The sequence below is a fragment of the Bactrocera dorsalis genome, chromosome 2, assembly GCF_023373825.1.
Source record: "Bactrocera dorsalis isolate Fly_Bdor chromosome 2, ASM2337382v1, whole genome shotgun sequence".
NCBI lineage: Eukaryota > Metazoa > Arthropoda > Insecta > Diptera > Tephritidae > Bactrocera > Bactrocera dorsalis.
In genome coordinates this window covers 60,996,695-61,021,231 of record NC_064304.1, presented here as the reverse complement: position 1 = coordinate 61,021,231, position 24,537 = coordinate 60,996,695, and the positions used below count along the sequence as shown (strand labels likewise).

The 24,537-nt window shown below is 32.6% G+C and overlaps 1 protein-coding gene and 2 long non-coding RNA genes across 3 annotated transcripts in view; 1 reads left to right on the top strand and 2 right to left on the bottom strand.

Moving 5' to 3' along the window:
- The window catches only part of LOC105221823 (coiled-coil domain-containing protein lobo), a 481,480-nt gene that overhangs the window by 375,942 nt on the left and 81,001 nt on the right, over positions 1-24,537 (bottom strand). The window lies entirely within an intron of this gene.
- Positions 1-24,537, top strand: part of LOC125776828 (uncharacterized) — a 226,253-nt gene that overhangs the window by 137,761 nt on the left and 63,955 nt on the right. The window lies entirely within an intron of this gene.
- LOC125776771 (uncharacterized) lies at positions 12,355-14,328 on the bottom strand. The gene is made up of 5 exons (XR_007421911.1): positions 14,053-14,328; positions 13,325-13,418; positions 13,094-13,266; positions 12,979-13,026; positions 12,355-12,917 (listed from the first exon to the last, which is right to left on the bottom strand). It is a non-coding gene; the product is annotated as an uncharacterized LOC125776771 (long non-coding RNA).

The following is a 24,537-nucleotide window of genomic DNA, read 5'->3' as shown; positions in this document are numbered from 1 at the left end:
AGGGTAAAAAGTTAATAGCTAGTTTTTTGTTCACAAAGCTTCTAATAAGTAGATACTGAAGCTTTATTAAATTTGCTTCGGTGATAAGTGATATTTCTTTGCACATTTTCTAAACACCAAAATTCAAAAATATAATATTATATACATATAGGCGTGAAAGTTTACACCGATATGATGTGCCTAAATAAAAGTACGTATAAAACAAATATTTGATAAAATGAGAAAATGAAAACCAAAGCTCAAATATGTATATATATGTATGATGAAAAAAGAAACATAAAAAACAATAAAATAATCACGTAAATACAAAAAATTATAAAAAATAACTAACAAAAAATCGCATGCCTGGTAGAATAACATGAATAACAAAGAAAGTTGCAAAAGTTGCAACTGCAATCAGAAGCATAGAGTTAGAAAACATTAACTGATAACGGGTGATTTTTTTGAGGTTAGGATTTTCATGCATTAGTATTTGACAGATCACGTGGGATTTCAGACATGGTGTCAAAGAGAAAGATGCTCAGTATGCTTTGACATTTCATCATGAATAGACTTACTAACGAGCAACGCTTGCAAATCATTGAATTTTATTACCAAAATCAGTGTTCGGTTCGAAATGTGTTTCGCGCTTTACGTCCGATTTATGGTCTACATATCATTTCTCATTTCTGGTTGAATGGCTACGTAAATAAGCAAAATTGCCGCATTTGGGGTGAAGAGCAACCAGAAGCCGTTCAAGAACTGCCCATGCATCCCGAAAAATGCACTGTTTGGTGTGGTTTGTACGCTGGTGGAATCATTGGACCGTATTTTTTCAAAGATGCTGTTGGACGCAACGTTACGGTGAATGGCGATCGCTATCGTTCGATGCTAACAAACTTTTTGTTGCCAAAAATGGAAGAACTGAACTTGGTTGACATGTGGTTTCAACAAGATGGCGCTACATGCCACACAGCTCGCGATTCTATGGCCATTTTGAGGGAAAACTTCGCACAACAATTCATCTCAAGAAATGGACCCGTAAGTTGGCCACCAAGATCATGCGATTTAACGCCTTTAGACTATTTTTTGTGGGGCTACGTCAAGTCTAAAGTCTACAGAAATAAGCCAGCAACTATTCCAGCTTTGGAAGACAACATTTCCGAAGAAATTCGGGCTATTCCGGCCGAAATGCTCGAAAAAGTTGCCCAAAATTGGACTTTCCGAATGGACCACCTAAGACGCAGCCGCGGTCAACATTTAAATGAAATTATCTTCAAAAAGTAAATGTCATGAACCAATCTAACGTTTCAAATAAAGAACCGATGAGATTTTGCAAATTTTATGCGTTTTTTTTTTTTAAAAAGTTATCAAGCTCTTAAAAAATCACCCTTTATAAGCAAACTTGATTCATTTGAGGGCGAGACAGGGATCACAACTTTTTGTAAACCTTAAATCACTGTATGAAGAAAAACATACCATTCAAAAGGGTACTTATAAAACAATTATTTTGAAATAATAAAACAACATATTACATAGGCTGCTATATATATTTCTGGACTAGGCAACACTAAGTGTTGCCAGGTGCAATCTGACATTTCCATTGGAAAGTTTGACATTTTTTAGCATAACATCACTCAGAACGTTTTGTCATTTAATCGTGAATTGTTTTATTTACAGGGAATTAAAAAATTCATCTCATCAACGAAAAAAAAGAAAAACACCATTTTCGTTGATAAATATTCCTATTTTCATTATTAGGCCAGAAATGTATATAGCAGCCCTCGTAGTACATAAAAACCTCTTTGTTATATAACATGTACCTTTATTATCAATACTCATTTCGTTTTATTGGGATTAAACACGATTTTATATTGCAATTTAATTTATTATAAGAGATAATCTTTAAGCTATTCTCACTGCACATTCCTCGTGTTTCTATTGTCTCACTTCTCTCGCTTTTCGTAGCGTGTACGAACGGGATAGAGCAAAAATGTAATTAATGTTAGTTTTATTGGTTTTATAGGAAATAGCTTCGATACAAACAGTGGTAAATTTCAAACTTTTATTTTTGGCCTATGAAATCGATCAGTGTGCAACGCCAGGGTTTGGTGGCTTGCGCTGGTACTTAATTTCCAAGCAAATCGTACAGTTTGCGATTAGCTTTTTTAACATTTTTTTTTTTAAATTCGGAAAATAATATTCTCTGGAAATTTGGCGAAAGTTTTGAAATAAATGATTATGAACAGTAGCGTCAAATCAATAACGACGGAAATTTGGATAATATGGTACTCTGTATTCCCGCTAAAGTAAAAAGGTCACAATGAAGACCATTTGTTACGTTATAACTTAATGAAGATTTTAAGCAGATTATTAATTTTTTAACAGTATCAAAAAAAAAGTGAGCTGTCAGTTGACAGCAGGCAGATGTAAAATATCGAAACTATTTTATACAATAGGTTAAAAAGTACAGATTATGTCAGGAACTAAATACAATATTATGAAATTTTTACAGAAAATGATGACAGATAGTGTATTCAGTAAACATTTATTTTCTTTATATACAAAATTTTTCCCAATATTTGTTTAAAATCACGTCAACTCACGCTATATTATTATTATTATGGAATATATGAGCGATACGCAGACTATACATAGTCTATATGTAGCAGAGAACGTAAAATAACAGCAGAGAACGTTTAATATAGAGAAGATTCACGGCGCGAATAACGTAAAAATATTTTTGGCTAACTCGGCAGAGATGGAAGAGTCTCACCACAGACAAGTTATGAGCGAGTTTCACCACATTTAACAGCGATTAAGGGGTTTTTAGAGTCTATGAGAATAACATGTAAATGTAAATAAGAGAGCCAATGCAGGGCAATATACATACATGTGTATTTATATGCAGGTGACTTTTGGTTGGCGGAAAAAATCCTGTATGCTTTTGTATACTATATACAAGTAGTTAGATTTTTTCTAAGCCTAATATACGTATGCATGCATGCTCCTTATGATACTCCCAACAACAGCATTGTGATATTTTCATGCTTCATGTTAGCTTTCAACTAGAGGATCGCTTGTGTGTGATACATATGCAAATACATACATATGTATGAATGTATGCTTTTGCGTTTTGCCGTCGGCAATTCAATATTGACATGTAAATATAATTATGATATGAGTATAATTTTATATGAATGCATAGTACTATTTACAGTCAATTTGGACTTAAATATTTAATAATTTTATTTGATTTTTACATAATATATTATACTAATAAATATTTTTGTATTATTTCTTAGTAATAGAAATTGAATTTATCACAACAATATATGTGTGTATAAATACATCGTCTATCATATTAATCTCATTATCTGCTCATATGATTGCATGTATACGCATGTGCGCGTTCAGAAATTCATATCATGATTTTATCACTTATCAATATATTACATGTGCGCGCACTGATCTGCATGTTCATATATTCTTATATACTTATATGTACATATATTTGTATACACTTCCGAACAAATAATGCACAAGCATACAAACATACATATGCGTACACATGTGAATATGTCACCACAAAAAATTGAAGCATTGTTCTACAAAAACAACAATTGTCTAAATAGCAGAAGCATCACAAGTCAATATGGCAGCCGAATTGGCGAAGCCCAAATGTAGTAAATCTTACAACAAAAACGATTTCATTCATAAACGCAGGCGCATATTCCACAAACGACCTCGTTTCATTCATAAAAACAGACGCCGTAACATCTCTCCGAGCATGCCTTTGCCAACAAGCGTCTTTTCGCGACGATGGCAAAAGCTAAAAATCATAAATTGAACAACTTTCTGATGATTCTTCACAGAAAGAAGTGAGAAAAGTGGCAACATAGGAGTTGTCGATTTATAATATTTGTCTAAAATATTTTTCCGTGACTCGCAAAAATCTGCGTCGATATGTATGCAAGCTGATACATATGCATACATATTTACGCTAGTTTGTTGGCGAAGCTGTTACAGCGGCAAAGGAAGCGGTCAATAGGCGGCCATTCATTTATTTTTTTCGGCACAGCTTGGATTTTCTATCATCACACAAGTGCTGAACACATTGAGTGCGACAGACTGTTCTGTCAAATATTAGAATACACACGTTCTTAGGGACACAGTTATTGAGGCAGCTGCACAACTACATAACTGTGTCCATAAGAACGTGTGTATTTTAATATTTGACAGAACAGTCTGTCGCACTCAATGTGTTCAGCACTTGACTCTTTGACAAAACGCCAGTTTCGGCCATTGGTTGATCTTGACAACGGAGATGCGAAAGATGCGTGCGACTACATATGTATTTGGCTGCCATATTGACTTGTGACGCTGCTGATGCTATTTCAAACGATTGTTGTTTTTGTAAAGCAATGTTTGTAGTTTTTGCGGGTGACATATATACATGTGAACGCATATATGTAAGTATGTACATATGTTGTATGTGTGCCAATGTCATACACACATATTTATGTATGTACATATGAGCAGCGCGCACATGTTATTATTGATAAGTGATTATATGATTTGAATTCGCGAAAGCGAACATAAACACTCTATCTTTGTTAATGTGAAAATAAAGCCTATTTTATAATTATTTTTTGAATATATCAAATCATACTTATATGTATACTTCATAACATACATATGTATTTATATAACAAACTATCATAATATTATTAAAAAAAATGAAATATATTACAATTGTGACAAATGTACATTAATCGTAAATTTTATCATTCAAAACTTACATATATGCACATGTATCATAACCATATGTGTTTATGTTCGCTTTCGCGAGTTCAAATCATATAATCACATGTATGTATATTGCCCTGCATTGGCTCTCTTATTTACATTTACATGTTATTTCTCATACACTCTAAAACCCCCTTAATCGCTGTTAAATGTGGTGAAACACGCTCATAATTTGTCTGTGGTGAGACTCTTCCATTTCTGCCGAGTTAGCCAAAAATATTTTTACGTTATTCGCGCCGTGAACCTTCTCTATATTAAACGTTCTCTGATAACAGAGAAGGTTCACGATTAGGGATATTTCACTTTTGGGGTATTTACTGTTTTGGATGAGCGTATTTCACTACATTTAACATCAGGGAACACGAAGATAGAAGAATTGAGCATTTTCAGTGATAAATGAGAAAAGTTATGCTATTTCCGATGTTAAGGAATGTACGCTTACAGATTCGCATATTTACAATGCACAAACGACTCTGCATACAATTTATATACATACAAATTAATAGTTTGGTTTGAGTTTCGTGGGCAACCACGGGCAACTGCCTGTGGTCGACTGCCGTTTTCTTTATTATCTTTTTCTTAAATACAATATTTTGCTTAAGCCTAGATACAAATATTAATCTTACATTCTAGGAAGTATATCTAAATACAATCCACTTGAGATAGGACAAATGTAGGACATATGTTTCAAGTGGAAAGATTCATCTTACAATGTATGAGTTATATTTTTGGACCACCTAAGGCGGACAGTATTAGCAAAGTACATATAATGTTTAAATACGGACCATATGGGTCATAAGTGTCATGTTACATATTTATGACAGATAAAGAATATGTTCATGTAATATGAACTGGTGGTATTAACTCCCCCACCTCTAAATTGAAGCGTCCCGATTCAAAGGGATATAGTACGTGAGGCTATTGACTATTTTATCAATTTAAACAGTTCCATTTTAAAATCTTAATTTATATGTACAATTTATTTAAATTTGACTCCTAGATACATTTTATATTATCTTTGACTTATAATTATTTTTTTGATTGAAGTCTTTTTAAATGTGACAACTTTTAGACAAAAATTTCTTTTTCTTGCATATTAATTTAAGATTTGATATTATCTTTATGTATTATTCTGTTTCTGTTTTGTATTTTAATTGTATTTCCTAAATCTTCTAATACTACTTGTCTTGATAATGCGTCAGCAACTACATTTGTTGTTCTCGGTTTATAAATAATTTTTGGAGAAAACTCCTCAATAAAAGCTCGCCATCTTTTCATTTTAACATTTGGATTTTTTTCGGACATTGCAAATGCTAATGATTGATGATCCGTATGAATTTCTAAATTTTTTACTACATAAAGATAATGGCGTAATGTCTTTAATGCCCAAACTATGGCGAATAATTCTTTTTCGTTTGTTGCGTAATTTTGTTCGGTGGTATTTAATGTCTTTGAAATAAATGTTATTGGTCTTCCTTCTTGGGATAAGACTGCACCTACAGCAACATTAGATGCGTCAGTAGTTAAAATTAATTTTTTCTCAAAGTTTGGTTGAGCTAATTCAACTTGTTCTTGTAACGCTCTTTTTAAGGTTTCACAAGCAACAATTCCTTCTTGATCAAGATTAATAATTGTTTTTTTGGACATATACTGCGATATTTTACCATTTTCTCCCTTTAAGTGTTTTGTTAGTGGTTTAGCTATTGTTGCATAATTTCCTATAAATTTTCTATAGTATCCCGTTAATCCTAAAAATCCTCTAAGTTGTCGTAACGTCTTGGGATATGGGTAATTTTTTATTGTCTCTACTTTTTTGGGATCAGTTTTTATAACTTTATGGGATACAACGTATCCTAAAAATTCCACCTCGGTTTCTATAAATTTAGATTTTTCTATAGATATTTTCATATGGGCTTCTTCGAGGGTTTGTACTATATATTTCAAATGAGATATATGTTCCTTTAGAGTTTTTGAATATACTATTATGTCGTCAACATATACGTGACAAAATTTTCCTATAAATTCATGTAAAATATTATTCATTGCTCTCTGAAATATACTTGGAGCATTTTTAAGTCCAAATGGCATTCTAAGGTATTCATATTTTCCGTTATTTACAGAAAATGCTGTTTTTTCTATATCGTTTTCTTCCATCAATATCTGATGGAATCCAGACTCTAAATCTATTGTGGAAAAGTATTTTGATTCTCCCAAATTAAAAAGTATCACCTCGGGATTAGGCATTGGGTACCTGTCGGTTATTGTTTTTTCATTAATTTTTTTAAAGTCGATGACCAGTCTTAATTTCGGACTACCATCTTCATTTATTCCTTTTTTTGGAACGACCCAAACGGGAGAATTATACGGGCTTTTACTATGTCGTATAATCCCTTTTACGAGTAAACTTTCGATTTCCTTATTAACAAAATTATTTGCAGATATAGAATAAGGATATTGTTTGGACCATATAGGCTTGTCATCCTCAGTTCTAATTTCTGCTTTAATATCTGTTCTAAAAGGTAAATCCATGTTCACGTTTTGATGAGCTTTATTTATTATTTTAATAACATCCTCTCTTAGCAATGGAATGTTGATATCTTTCCTTTCATTATTATTATAGTTATACGTATCAGCAACTTCGTTAGAAATTTCAACATTATTTATTTTCAAAATGTTGCGAGCATTTGCTTCATTAATTTTTCTATCCTTAGTATCATTTTTGCTAATATTATTATTGACGGGTGCCTCAGGACTTTTTTGTCCCAAGGGGTTTAGTATAATTAAATCATTGAGAAAATTTATTTTCTCTGTTTTATTATTCCCATAAATCAATTTTCTATTCGGAATATCAATTGTCGCTCCGATTTTATTTAGGAAATTAATTCCAATTAAAAGATCGCTCTCTAAATTGTTAATTTCATAAAAACGTTCCTGTATACCAAACAGATTGATATTATGAAAATATTTTATTATGGTCGAACCATGAATGGTTCTAACCTTCTTCTTAATTACTAAAATGTTTTTATTATTATAAATTCCGGCCCGTATATATGAGCTGGTTGCCCCCGTATCTATGAGAATTCTAAAGATTTGCCCAGTTTTTGTATCGGTTTTAATAACATACGGCAAATCAGAATTCACCCTTAAAAAATGGTTCTCACCAATATTATTAATTCGTTGAATTTTTGGTTGAGGTTGTGCGCTTATTTGCGCACTTTCAATTGACCTTTTTGGTATGTTTGTTGGCTGATAATTGGTCTGCCAATTACACCTGTTACTCCTAACATGTGGTTGGTTTCTTTGCACATTATTGGGTTTATTTGTTAATTGGATTGATTGATCCCCTTCCATAGGTTCTGGGTGATTGGCATACATTTGGTATGAATTATTATTTGTTTGGGGGTACCTTAAGTTATTCTGAAAATTCGAATATCTTCGGTTAGCTTGAGGCTGGTTTCGTAAACCAATTTCATGATTGTTTTTAGAAAATTGCAAAGCAAATTGCGATCGTATTTGATTTGAATGAAGTTCTTGTGCTTTAGCAAGAGCATTTGGCAAATCGGTAGGTGTTAATGCAAATAATATTTGGTTTAGAGGGTAATTTAAACCAGTTATAAAAGTTCTTAACGCGGTTTCTCGATTCTTGATATTTAATTGTTTTGTAATATCTGAATTGGTGCCGTGCGTCATTATAGTTTTATTTATTAGTAATGTCAATTTCTGATTGACTTCATTATAATAATCAATTAAGGATGTCGATCCTTGTCTCATAACGCTCATCTCTTGATCAATTACGTGAATTGGTCGTCTGTCGGCGTAAGCAAAATCAAATCTTGCAAATATTGCTTCTAAATTCAAAACTGTGCCATGATTAGTTAACATATCATTGGCATTACCTACAATCTTATTTCGGAGGATAGTTAGTGCTCCAAAATACCTTCTGCTACCTTCAATATATAGGCTCATCGAATTTTTTGCAGCTTCTCTCCAGCTGACATAAGATTTACCGGAAAATTCTGGCAAAGACTTTATTATGTCTAAATTTTCGTCACATGTTATGGAATCATTAATTCCTTGGGTTTCATACTCAATTACGTGTGACGCATCTGTTAGAATTTTAATTCTATTACTCAACTGAGCTATCTCAGTTCTAAAGTTTGCAGTTTGTGTAGCTATTAATCTAGCTATATCGTCTACAGTAAAATTATTCACTGCCATTTTGAAAAATTATAAAATTATCTTGATCTCTTAAAAATTCTTTATTCCTATCGCCTCTTTTTTATAATCGTTATTTTTCGGGTTTGCCCTTTTTTATATACTATATGTATTTGTGAGTTTCATGAAGCAAATTAATACTCACAATAAACAATTTGTATACTTAATTTAATTAATAAATACATATGTATAAGCCTTACTTACAACTAATTTTATGTTGCTGCTTCTACTGCTGCTGTTACTACTGTTGCGGCTATTGTTGACTTTGCTGCTGCTGTTGCTTTTTAAGTCGAATTTTGGCGGTTGGCGTTGGCGTCGTCTTTGGCGGCCATGTGCGAGGTTTAAATGAAATCAGTTTGTTGCTGAAATTTCTGATTTACAGAATTTTTTTTATTTATTTGTTTTTATGTGGATAGTTTATAGATCCACGCACTTTCTTCTATTTGTTTGAAATTTTCAAAAATTTTCACTTTCAGTTTTTGGTTTTTCAATACACATTTTAAAATCACTTTATTTGTGAAACTGTTGTAGTTTTTTGTTTCTCAATTTTATTTATTTTTTCAATTGTTGTAACGCGTACGTTAGCTTGTTTTTCGCTCGTAATCCGTATAGACGTGGCGCGTTCGATAGGCAGTTGGCAAACACTTGAATTTTTTTTTAATTGTGGCGCTGAGATTTTTTCTTATGTCTCTTAGCAATTTTTATTTTGCCGTTAATTGCTTAGTGTGTTTCGAATAACACACTAGTATTTTTGTATTTCTTTTCTCGCGAGTTCGCGATACTTGTTTGCGTTTTGTTTTTGGTCCGACAGGAGTTTTACGATTCTCCTGGCAGGATCGCCAATTAATAGTTCGGTTTGAGTTTCGTGGGCAACCACGGGCAACTGCCTGTGGTCGACTGCCGTTTTCTTTATTATCTTTTTCTTAAATACAATATTTTGCTTAAGCCTAGATACAAATATTAATCTTACATTCTAGGAAGTATATCTACAATCCACTTGAGATAGGACAAATGTAGGACATATGTTTCAAGTGGAAAGATTCATCTTACAATGTATGAGTTATATTTTTGGACCACCTAAGGCGGACAGTATTAGCAAAGTACATATAATGTTTAAATACGGACCATATGGGTCATAAGTGTCATGTTACATATTTATGACAGATAAAGAATATGTTCATGTAATATGAACTGGTGGTATTAACTTACATATGGGGTATTCCATACCAAATCGACCACTTTTGAACCCGACCCCTTTAGATTTTGCTGAAACTTATCCATCATTTTCTACCCTTTGAAAAACATTTTTGAGAATTTTTTCAAAATTTTTTGTCCAACTTCAAAAAAGTTATGAATTTTTCAAAAAAATGGCTTTTTTATTTTCAAATAGCCATAACTTTTGTAGAAATTGACTTTTGGGGACCATTTTTTTTTTTTCAATTTTTGTTTTTGAATGAACTTTTCGAAAAAATACACGAAAAAAAATTAACACCATCAATTATATAAAATAATCGGTTTTTTCGTATTTTTTTGTAAATTCGCCATTTTTTGAAATTTGGCCATTTTTGTTTTTTGTTTCTTTTTCTCCAAAAAAATTTTCAATCAATTTAACAACTATCCCTGCTAATCTTGGAGTGGGCCGATTTTTTTATATTTTTTTATTTATTTAAAAAAAATTTGTCAAATTTTCAAAAAAGAAAAACAATTTTTTCCGTAAACTTTATTTCTATCATATAATTTAACAATTTTATGATATAATATTCTCAATTTATAGACTTAATTTACGAATAGAATCACCAAGATTCAATTTTTTACCATTAGTAAGGTCGATAAACTAGGTTTGGACAATTATAGACTTACATACCTTTAGTCAGTATACTAGAAACTATACGCTAGTGTGTATCGATTTATGAATACGGTTTTTTCTTATTGTCTAAAACATAACCGCAACATATATTTTTAATATGATAGAAATAAAGTTTGCGGAAATTTTTTTTTTTTTTCATTTTTGAAAGTTTGACAATTTTTTTTTAAATAAATAAAAAAAATATAAAAAAAAATCTGCCCACTCCGAGATTAACAGGGATAGTTGTTAAATTGATTGAAGTTTTTTTTGGAGAAAAAGAAACAAAAAACAAAAATGGCGAATTTACAAAAAAATACGAAAAACGATTATTTTATATAATTGATGGTTTTAAATTTTTTTCGTGTATTTTTTCGAAAAGTTCATTCAAAAACAAAAATTGAAAAAAAATGGTCCCCAAAACTCAATTTCTACAAAAGTTATGGCTATTTGAAAATAAAAAAGCCATTTTTTTGAAAAATTCATAACTTTTTTGAAGTTGGACAAAAAATTTTGAAAAAATTCTCAAAAATGTTTTTCAAGGGGTAGAAAAGGATGGATAAGTTTCAGAAAAATCTAAAGGTGTCGGGTTCAAAAGTGCTCGATTTGGTATGGAATACCCCATAGGTATGTACATATGTATGTATATTTTCTATATACTATTTTATATGAAAGCACACAAGCATGCACGTACAAATTGAACTATTTCATGACGAATTCCTTCACATCTTTGGAAATGTATAATAAAGTCATGCATGCATAATTACCTAAATATTTAATTAATGTAGGTTTAATAAGTTATACAGTGGACCAATAAAGTTTACATACACCTAGTTCTATAAAATTACGACACGTTTGTTTGTTATAAAAGGAATAAATTTTGTGGTTTTTTCTATCCATTTCAAAAGATGTATATTTAAATCAAATTTAGCACATCAAAATATTTTTTTTACACAAATAAAAAAAATAATGCTAAAGCTTAAAATGGGCATAATTTATATTTATAAATTTTCGTACACTAATGATTATTTTTATAAATCAAAAGTAATTGCAATAGTTTTAGCCGTTTTTGGCCTACATTTTGTTGCTATTATTGTCCTTAGACATCGATGCAAGATCCCCACTCAATTTCTTGTATTAATTCTGAATATTTTGACCCACTAAGTCCATAATCCTGCTTTTTGGCCTTATTTTGATGAAATTCGATGTTTTTGAATGGGATTTTCCGAAAAGTTCCAGATTTTGAATAGGATTAATGTGTGGTGAATGCGGCACCTATGAAGTTATTTTTATTTCCATAACAACTCTGCACGTACAAGATACAATGTGTATTTTGGGTCGATATCCCGTTAGAAATTGATTTTGCTGCTATTAACAGCCGGTTTAAGCACACTTAAAATTTAAATTTTTTATTTAAAATGTTTAGAAACATTTGTTTATCCATTTTTGAAATGTACCCAAAAAAATAAATAAATATATTTACTTATTTATTTGCTGGGTATTATATCGCGCATATTTACGTACATACATATGTATGCATGTAATTATGTGGGCATGTAAGCAAACCCAGCGGGGCATAAAAGGCCTTCATATGGGCTTATTCATGTCGGAATTGTAAGGTAGAAAGGGCTTACTCCGCCATATAAGCTTCATATCTTTTTAACGTTGCATGTCCTACATCGTGAGCCCTCACCTCAAGCGACGTAAAAAAGGACTAAATGAGGCCTCACCTCTGCTATCTAAAAAAGGAGTAAATGAGGCCTCACCTCTGCTGTCTCTAAAAGGAGTAAATGAGACCTCGCCTCTGCTATCTCTAAAAGGAGTAAATGAGGCCTTACCTCTGCTATCTCTAAAAGGAGTAAATGATGCCTCACCTCTGCTATCTAAAAAAGGAGTAAATGAGCCCTTATTGTTTTAATAAAAATAAGCTGTTTAATAATGACACGAAAGACTTTTAATTCATCAATATATTATTTTGATTTATTATCGTAGGTTTTTTTTATTAATTGTATCGATTTTTTAATATCATTTTCGTAATTTGGGAAGCCGTATTCGGGGGACTTCAGAGCATCTAAAATTAGAAATAGCAATTGTGAGTTGTGAATTTATGTATTTAATTAAAACAAACCTACCAACCACAAATTTTCCAAATAATAATAACATTCTTTAATGCTACAAATCTATTGAAATCAGGAAAGTATTAATTATATAGTTTCGCAGAAAATACTGTTCATTCAGTTAACTTACTACGTAATTTTTTGGAAACATTTCAGCATTTCCCTTAAAATGTTTCATTTCTTCAACGCTTTTTATTGGAAATATGTCCAGGCTTGTAGATTTCAGAAATGCTTTCTCTAACAGTTTATCCATCTTCCCATGTAGCTCACAAATTAAGTTTTTCATTTGCTGCACCTCTTCTTCTATAAATAAATTGTTTAATCAATTTAATATACACAATTATGTATGTTAATTACTTACCCAATTTTTTCATTTTATTTCCACACTCACAAGGTGGAGAATTTTCGTCATTTATTATCATGTAGCTCCGTTTTGACATTTTGGAATATTTAGTCTAAATCGATTATATTTGTATTATATGTTTCAATTTACATATTCAATTGAAAGGATAAATTCAGTGTGAAGTGATGAAGAATTGGCAAGCGGGCACCCGTCTATATTGATATCAATATATAGGCAATCCATATTTGGAGGTAAAGAAATTTTCATCAAAGAAAGGGCATTTTCTACTCCGAAATGAAAGTATTTTCCAGGCGACACATCAATTATATTAATTTCTGAGTTAGGCAACGTCATTAATTGTTTCTTTGATGCAGGTAACCGCACGTCAGCACTACGAAATATTTGGAGAATTTCATCGCATGCCCTCTTACGAATTTTATATTTGACACACCAATTTCTTATTTTCGCATTTATGTCATTATTATTGTTGTTAGAGTTACCAGTAGCCGCATTACGCACATTATGCACATTACATATATTTATATTTAGTTCTTCGGATACATTTTTGCTACAACTAGGAACATTTTCATTTTCTGGAACAATAGCTTTTTTCACGATTTCAATTGTGCTCTTATTTTTCTTGCTTAGTCGACGAAAATGTCTATCACTCACTCCACATTTAGTTTATCTCATTTCAATAGAATAATTAATTTATTAATCTAGACTTTTAAAAGACTACAACTTACTTGTAAGTCCGCGTACGAAATAAGAAAATATAATAACTATTGTATATGCATAAACGCAGCGTTTCCGAAGACAACGAAAAATAGAACAATAATGGCAAACAGTAACGCGGTTGCATATACGCAGTATTCAGTGGCGACAAGAGGTCGGCGGCAGATAAAAGTAAAAAATTTATAAACGCTGTGCAGCTTTGAAAATGAATATCATAGTCTACATCAGAGCCGCTCAAAATAATACGCAATTTATTTACCAACGCATACAATCACACATTTGATATCTGCCAGCGTATGATTGTGTGCGCGCGCTTGCTTAGTACACTGAGTGAAATCGCGCTATTTGGTTATTTTGTTATTAAAAATTTAGAAAAAAATCAAAAATTATGGTTTTTGATTAAAAAAGCAATTAAGAAAAACAATAATTTTAAGGCAGAATTAGCGTCATAGCGTACATGCTTCGACTGCATTTGCTTGCCTATACTCCGAGTATAGGCATGAAAAATTGCGCATTATTTTGAGCGGCTCTGGTCTATTGTCTCTTTATTTTGTACACCTTACCCTACGCTACTAAAAGAAGGTCATTGTGAGGCATTCATGAGAAAGGGAAGGTATTAAACCAATAAGGCCTCACATTGCCTTGCTTTTGTGAGGCCTTTATTTTGTCCCCGCTGGGAATAAGACAGACCATACGTATTATATTTGTAAGTTTGTCTACACACAGTTTTGTATGAAAATATGTACATTTATTGCTTCATGCGAAATATCCGTTGTCACGGGCAAGCAATGGCTGAAGCTCACGTTTTGTCGAAGAGTCAATGTGTCGAAGAACTGACGCGACGACAAAGAGTCACAACATTGTGTTGCTAGTAGAAAATCCAAGCTGTGCCGAAAACACAAACGAACGATCGCCAATTGCCAATGCTTCCCTTGCCGCTGTAACAGCTTCTCCAACTAACCAGCGTAAATATGTATGTTTATGTATGAGCTTGCATACAAATCGACACAGATACGACACGTCATATATACATATATATGCTACATATGGACTACGTATAGACTGCTTATCGCCCATACATTCCATAATGGTGATCGCAACCACGGCCTGTATCGCCACGGCGACAATCTTGTTTACCCGCGCCTACAGATGTTTCACTTCAAACGATGGCGTGTCGAATAAATTTCTGGAACAAAACTCTAGTGTTTTTATTGAAAGTATTCCATTTACAGTGGCGGACAAAAGTCTACATACATACACCCCCTATTTCCATTGATATGAGAGTACAAAAAGTTTTTAGAAAAATGTATTTATACAGTTTTATTCTAATATTTATTATAATAACAGTTAACTAAAAAAATTCATTATTTAACATAAAACAACAAATTTATGGAAGAAAAACTCAAAAATTGCTTTGACAAAAGTCTACATACAGTTCAAATCCCATACTTTGTACATTGTTATATTAACAGTAAGGTAACGTTAGCCTTTTTCTTTTATTTCAATATGTTTATTGTTTGATATTTATTGAATTTAGTTGTGGTTTAAGCCCTTCAATAGCTATAATGGCTCCGCGAAATGAAATATCAATTGATGTAAGAAATTTGGTGATAAAAGAAAGAAAAGAAAAAAAATCATATGGTGAAATTTCTAAAATTTTAAACTTGAGTCGAGCAACAGTACAGACAATTCTAAAAAACTTTAAAAATAATGGTTCCAACGAAAATAAACCGCGCAGTGGACGCCCAAAAAAACAATCTCGTAGAGACGTCAGCCTGATTCTCAACGAAGTAGACCAAAATCCAAAAGTAAATGCTCCAAATATAGCCGAACGCATAGTAAGTACGTCACAAATAAGTATCCAACCAAGAACAATAAAAAAAAACTCTAAACGATAACGGATTCCACAGTAGAACACCACGGAAGAAACCTTTTATTTCTGAAAAAATCGGAAACTTCTTTTAAAGTTCGCCAAAAAACACAAAGAAAAGGAAATGGATTTTTGGAAAAAAGTTTCATTTACAGATGATTCTAAATTCACCCTTTTTGGTAGTGATGAAAGGGCTAAAATTTGAAGGAAAACTAACGCCACGCTTGAACCGAAGAACGTAGTATAAATTGTGAAGATCGGTGGCGGCAGCGTAATGGTTTGGGGAGCTGTTGCGGCCTCTGGAGTTAGAAATTCGGACTTTATCGAAGGTGAAATGGACGGTTATAAGAATAAGTCTCTGTTGGAACATAATTTGAAGCCTTTGGTGGATAATTTAGGGCTCGGTTCCAGTTGGATATTTCAACAAGATAACGATCCGATGCATGCGGCGCAAATTGGTAAGGACTGGTTGCTTTATTATACTCCAAGGCAATTAAATACACCACCTCAAAGTCTAAATATGAATATTATTGAACATGTCGAGGAGATTTTGGTGCGTAGAATTAGAAAGCACCAAGTTTCTACCTCTGCTATACTCTAAGAGCGCATATTGGAACCTTGGAACAGCAGTACATCTGCAGCGTTGACAAATTTAGCAGAATCAATGCCACGGCATCTTCAAGCAGTTATAGATGCCAATGGGGACCCAACTAAATACTAAAACGTCTTAATAACTAGCATTTTGTAAAGTTTTTCGCACTGAACTAAGATATTTTTGTACTGTATGTAGACTTTTGTCAACACAATATTTGAGTTTTTATTCCATAAATTTGTAGTTTTATATTAATTAACGGATTTTTTAAGTTTGTTGTTATTAGAAAGAAGATTAGAATAAAACTGTATCAACACATTTTTCTAAAAATTTTTTGTACTCTCACATCGAAGAAAACAGGGGGTGTATGTAGACTTTTGTCCGCCACTGTAGATAAAATGAGTTGATTTTTGAATTGATTAACAGGTTGCCTTATAGTTTTTATAGTGTAACTAAATGACTCTTCACTGTGAGCGATTCGTTTGTTTCAGATTCTTCCAAATTTTTAACGTACTGCCTAGAGAGAGCCTCAGCTACATTATTTCCACTTTTCCAGGTTTACGAGGTGTGTTTTGAAGTGCTTCGAAGATTGGAAAACCCGTTGGCACAAGCGTATAATATCTCATGGGGATTACTTTGAAGGGGACAAAATAGATATTCATGAATAAATAAATAATTTTTGAAAAAAACACAAAATTCGCGATACTTTTTGAACACACCTCGTATAGTGAAAATTTGGCAATAATTCTTCTATTAATGCGCGCCATCTTTTCATTTTACTTTTGGGATTTTTTCCGATATTGGTGGTCGGTAAAAATGATTATATTTTTTACACCATAAAGCTAATGTCGCAACGTTTTCAAAGCCCATACGATAGCAAGAAGCTCTCGTTCGTTCGTGGCGTAACTTTGTTTTGTAGCAGAAAGAGTTCTCGATATCATTGTAGTGGTGACTCAAAACTGCACCTAAAGCAGTCGACGAGGCATCCGTTGTCAGATCGAAAGGTTGGTTGTAATTTGGATATTGAAGATAAACGTCTTCGGAAGCTAACACTCGCTTTACTTTTTCGAAAGCATTCAGCGCCACACAATTAAGTTAAATTTCAACATTTTTGGATTTTTTTACCCCTACATGTCCGTTCTCTCCACGAATATATTTGGTTAATGATTTTACCACATCGGCATAATTTTTTACAAAGCGACGATAGTAACCTAATAGACCGAGAAATGATCGCAGTGTGCGCAGTGTTGTTGGAAGTTTATAATTCAAAATTGCGTGGACTTTATATGGACAAGTTCTTATACCCTTTTCTGAAAACAAAAAACAGGGAAACTCAACTTCGGTTTTGTAAAACTTTGACTTCTCTGTCAATACTCTCATTCCCGCTTTTTCCAACTTGCCTAAAATTCTATCGATGCTAGCCAAATGTGAGTTTTCGTCAGGTGAATAAATAATTATGTCATCGATGTACACGTGACAACATTTTCCGATGTCTTCGCAGAAGACGTCGTCTAACACTTGCTGCAATATGCTTGGCGCATTTTTTAAACCGAAGGGTAGCCTACAAAACTTATACTTTCCATTTTTAATGCTAAATGCAGTTTTTTTCTATCTTTTTCGCACATAACAATCTGATGGAAACCTGATTTTAAACTTAAGGTGGTAAAATATTTTGAATTTCCCGAATTGGCTAAAATTATAGTTGTGTCCGGTATTGGATATCGATCAGGAACTGTTTGTTCGTTAACTTTCCTATAATCCAGTCGTAGCTTCAAATTCCCACTTTCATCTAAAGCCTTTTTGAATACAACATGGACGAGGAAATTATATGGAGAACATGATTCTCTATTTATGCCGTCCCTGAGGAGTGTTCTTTTTTTGTTATTAATGAACGGCGCAACTGAAACCGGATACGGATAGCTTTTGCTATAATGCCGAAATTGAGTTTAATGCAAAATGGAACAGTGTCTTCTTCTATTGCAATCAAATTGCTCTGGCTGCATGATAGATGCTGTAGTTTCTCTTTACCGTTACGGAAAAATAAGTATACATTTTCAGTGTCAACATTTGTCTCAATTTCTCTGAGAAAGTCGTATCCAATGATACCATCAAATGTACTTAAGTTGGGAAGTAAGTAAAATGTTGAGGTATGATCCAGAACATTCATCAGGCATTTCTTATTTATTAAATTTGTCACATTGATAGACTTTAACTTGAAGGGTCTACCGATACTTTTGATGCCATGCAGAAACGAAAAATTTTTAACATAGTGCTTAGAAGTTCCGGAATCGATTAAAAGGCGTAGCTCTTAACCGCTTTTGGAAGTTTTAGTTATAAAGGGCAGGAGCGACTTCAGTTTAAATAATTAATTTTTTCAACTGGTTTCGTCTCGCTATCAACTTGATTATAGTTATTAGTATCATAATCAAGGTAACAACTTTCAGCATAATTTCTGAAATTATCACCTTGAGAATACTCTTCATTGTATCCTTCGTAATCTACTTGATCAAAGATTTCTTTTTCAGGCAGAAAGTTAGCTTTTTGCATTTTATTTAGGGGTGTCTGATTTGAGGAGGATTGCTCGCGTGATCGCATAAATATCGTAGGATAAATCGTTAAAGGCTGCTGTGGCGGAGCATTTCGTATTGACTGAAGTGGTTGAAAATTATTTTTATTTTGCTGGTAATGCGGATTGTAATGATTTTGAGGAGAAGAGTGTTTATGGTAATATCAGGTATTATTGTCGATTTCCATTGGCGTTGTCCTAGTGTGAGTGTTTTGAAAGTTGTGGGTAATGCGTTCAGTTTGCGGTTGCGAATAAGGATTTGCTGTTAATGATTTTCCTGAGGCAAAAGCGCTGACAAAGTCATGACGCATGTGAGTAATTTCAAGCTCCTGAGCTAATGCGAGTGCGCAGGGAAGATCCTTTCGCCTTGCCGAAAAAAGGCAGTCGCATATTGGACGACGAAACCCCGAAATGAATACCCGTAAAGCGTTTTCTCTTGCTCGATCGTTAAGAGCTCCAATAATTTCCCTATTATTACTATGGGTCATTATTTGTTTGATAATTATGAGAGTTAATTGTTTGTCAACTTTGTCACAATATTCGGAAAATGACATCGTACCTTGCCTTAACACACTAAGTTAGGACATACAATGGTCTTTTGTCGGAGTACGATTGATCCGACCTTGCAATGATTGCTTGAAAATTAAGCACTGTATTGAACGACGAAAGAGTAGAATTAGCAGATTCAATAATCTTATTTCGAAATATTCCCGTTGCAATGTAGTAGTTTTCCGAACCCTTTTTATAATAAGTCATTGCAAACTGAGCAGCGGTACGCCATGCCGGATGTGATGATGAATTGCTTTTAAATTCAGGCAACGACTTAATTAGGTCCCAGCTAGCATTATTATCTGCAACTAAAGGGTCAATAGATACCGCAGCATAAGTCTGAACGGTGGGAGACGTTAATCGATTCAATTGTGAGGCTAATTGATCGAGCTGATCGGAAAATGCTTGCTAACTATTTCTAGAACTTGTTCCCTGCTAACGCTCACGTTTTTTTAAGCTTCTAATCGTAGTTTGTAGCAAATATAAAGAGATATTACTGTTTTAAGAAACAAATTTAATTTTAAAAGTGGAGAAAAAGTAAATTATTCAATGGGATATGCGAACAATGAAAGATACCATTTTACTAAATCCGATCGAGGATTATAACCTTCTATGCAAATTTGAGATCCGAAAAGTACGTTTATATTTCTATGAACAACAAACACACATATGTATGTATGTGTTATTGATTTTAGTTCATTTTATTACTTAAATTCAGATAAAAATACTGAACTTATAGAATAAAACGTTCTCGAAGAATTGTATTAAGGGGTTAGGGATAGTCAGAATTTTGAAAAAATTATTTTTTTTTGCATTTTCGTTAAGGGTAATACCTTAAAAATATTCTGCGAAATTTCACGTTGGTCCGATAATTAATTTTGGGATTAAGCGCTATTGTGAAACTTTAAACCCGTTTTTCTCAAAACTATGTTTTTTGAACTGGTGACAACCGTAACTCGAAAACCGCTTAGTAGATTTTAATGAAATTTATACAGCTTTTAGAATACATAATAAACTCGGGCCTGATCGAAGGATTTTTTTTTCAAAAATTTCGATTTTTTAAGACCAATTAAATGTTGATTTTTTCCCAAAAACTTAGAGAAAAGTTCCTGAGGCCGCCATTTTGTTAATTTTTGGAAAAATAAAAAATAAAATCTTTCGATCAAGCCCAGGATTATCTATTTATAAAACTAATTTTTTTTTGTCCAATTGATTTTAGAAGAATCTCCAAGGACTTATTATAGTTGTCACCGCAAGTACCTTTTATTTGGAACTGGATCAACACAAACAACTACAACTTTGGAAATTAATTTTTTTTTGAAATTTTCGTGACTTCAGGTCAACACATTCTATAATAATGCCATATTACTAATTTTGTAAAATAACACGATTTAATAGCAAAAACAAAATACTGAAACTTCTAATTTTTGCATTTCAGGTGACGATATACATATCTGACACTATATCTATCGTGATTAGTTTTAAGTGATACGTACAACCGTTAGGTGAACAAAACTATAATACTCTGTATCAACTGTTTGCAAGAGTATAATTATAATAAAATCAAAATAGTACAAAAAAGGCTTAATTCTAATCGACATTTCATAAACTGCATTTTGCTTGACATCTTTTTGACTTTTCAAATGATCTTGGTGAAAAGGATTTATTACAAACGAATTCATTGCAAAGATTAAGCCCGCTGACTCAAATCAGTCGAATATTTGTAGATACGGTCAACCAGAATCAATGGATCAAGAGATTAAACCTTTTCAAATAAAAGCCTCGGAGAACTACCCTCAAATGAAGATGAAATTTTTAATAAATACGGGTTCATCTGTTAGTTTAATTAAACCAGATATATTAAGCAAAAAAGCAATAAAAAATGAAACCAATAATTTTAAAAACGGCGGAACTACCCTCAAATGAAGATGAAATTTTTAATAAATACGGGTTCATCTGTTAGTTTAATTAAACCAGATATATTAAGCAAAAAAGCAATAAAAAATGAAACCAATAATTTTAAAAGTTGTGCTAAAAAAATAAACACTTGCTTTAAATAATCAAAATTTGAAATCATATGAGCATAATTTTTCTAACAATTACGGTGGACTTTTAGGTTTTGATATACTTAAAAAGTCAAATTCGAAAATAAATCTGAAAGAAAAAACTATTAATTTCGGTGGAAAGTTTTGTAAGTTTTTAAATAGCAAGAACTCATTAGACCTTGATAGCCTTCTGAATATTACAAATGCCAACGACGATGAAACTTAATTCAGGCTAAGCCGTCTAAATAAAGAGGAATGTAAAAGCCTCAAATCTTTATTAAATAAATTTAAATGGGACCAGCTCACTTTCACTAATAAAATTAAATACAGGGTTAAAACAATCCATGAGGACCCTATCTATTTTAAATCTTACCGATATCCGGAAGTGCACAAAGCGGAAGTAGATAAGCAAATAATGGAAACGCTGAAGCAAAAAATTGTATGGCATATTTAGACGATATTATCGCTTTTAGCACGCTGCCCCTGCTTCATCGGGTGCCGGACCCAAAACACGGCAGAAGTTTCAGATGGGCCTCGAACCCGACCAAGGTGGTTAGTGTGTCCACTCCATACTGCCAATTGGTACTGAAAATGCTTAGCATTCTCAGGGTGCTGATCAACGCATTGATTTGATTCGCTGTGCTTTTGAGCGCCGTGGGGTAAGGCTATCGTAAGCCCTGCTTCATATAATTTGCTGGGATATACTCGCCGTGTCCAGGGCTCGTTACAATAAATTTGTAAACACGAATCGTAATTTATTTAGCTTTATGTAAAAATCATATATATAGTTATAATTTGTATTTAAATACTGTCACCCGCGTTATAATGTCGTCACCCGAAGAAAGTGCTGTGACAGGGTAACGCTTCTACGGATCTCCTTCTACCGCCGTTTGTGTAGGGGTCGATTACGATGTTTTGCGGCGTGTGTTGACGCTCCTGTGCCACGACGACTACGTTGGCTTCGATGACAATGTCTTCTTGAATAACTCTCTATAGCCACGCAAAGACCCGAACCACGGAAAACCACGTTAGCGATTGCAGTGTTAAGGGTTGAGTTGGTCAGAGGATCAACTACCAAGCTCTATCTTAACCGATCTCATTCACAAGTGAGGGTACCAAGAAGTGTGTACGCTGTCACCAGGGATGAAGGAATGCCCAACTTATTCCAGTGTGAGAGTGCCTCAAAATTAGCGTTTTTTTACATTTTCCATTACTGCCAGATCGGACAAAATAATTGCCTCAAAGTACAGCTTACTAAGTGTAAATTTCTAAAACGGGAAATAACGGGACAGATATAAAACCAAACCCAAATAAAATTAAAGCGATATTAGATTACCTAGAAAAAGAGATAAACTAGTTTTTGGGTTTGGCAAAATTTTATTGAAACCATATTATAAATCTTTGCTAGAATAACATTCTATAATAATGCCATATTACTACTTTTGTAAAATAACACGATTTAATAGCAAAAAAAAAATATTGAAAATTCTTATTTTTTCTACCTGACTATCCCTACCTAACCCCTTAAGACATTAAATTGGCTTGAGTCGAAAAGAGCGTTATTAAAAAATTTAAAACTATGGGACCTCCAAAAGTTATGAAAATTTACCAAGAGCAGGGCTTTAATAACGCAATTATTAAAAGATGTGATCAAATGAACACAAAGTTGAAGTAACAACAGGCAAAACAGGTATAAGTGACAATAAATGACTTCACACAACACTCAATGAAAAGTTAAGACTAATAACTACATACATCAGAAGACAAAGAATTGAATTATTTGGAAATAGAACAAGCAATTTGTACTTATAATCATACAAATATTCACTCGAGTACAGGATAATTTCCAAACATTCCATTTTTCTATAAGAAACACCAAAAATGATCCCCAAATAATTAAAGCAAAACGTATTAAACATTAATAAATACAGAGATTAAAAAGAAATTGACATTAATTTTGTAAATGCGGGAAATGTAAGAAAACGATTAGATAAAGTATGTAATACATATAGACTACTAAGATAGTTAAAAATAGGAGAAGATGGGGAGCACTATATAGTCAAATTTAAAAATCAAGAAGTCAGGAAAAATCAGTTTAAAAGGAAAAAGGAAAAGTATTGAGTAAAGCAAATTTCTTGGTTTATAATAATTTTACGAGTATAGTCATTCGTGTAAATTATAATTAACTAAAACAGTGTTAACGTATCAAATAAATTTAGATATTTAAACTCAACATGTGTAAAGTTTTTGTTTTATAGAACATGAAAATATGGAATTAAAATTTTGTCAAAGTGAAAAATATCTGCATGTGGTGAAAGGCGTTTGATATTGTCAAAATAATTAATGATTTCTACAATCGTTTTTCTATTTGTTAAAGTCTCCTTTTTGTTCAGTTGTTTAAGTATGTTCTAGTTCATTATCTGAGCTTAAATTACATTGTGGGAACTCCACTGAAGTTCCTAAGCAATGAATTTTGCTTTTGAATTCGAAAATCTTACAGCCCTTTTGTAAGAAAATCTCACAATTGATTTCTGAGGTTATTTTTCTCAAACCCCACAAGAAAACCACACACCACAGATGGTCAGACAGATGCACATTGCTGTGAACCAGCCGTTTTACAAAAACAAACAAGACAAAATAAAGAAATGGACAACCAAGAAAATTTATTAATTTTGCAAATCTATTAAACTTGGTGCATATATAATAATTTGATTTAATTTTGGAATTTCAACATGTGAAAGAACAAATCAAGAGCATTACTGCATATTACGTAAACATAAATATTATATCTTTTTATTCGCACATGCCTTAAATACATACATGTAGTTTTTGGTTTAATAAGTTCATTAATTTAATATTTTTACACATTTTTCA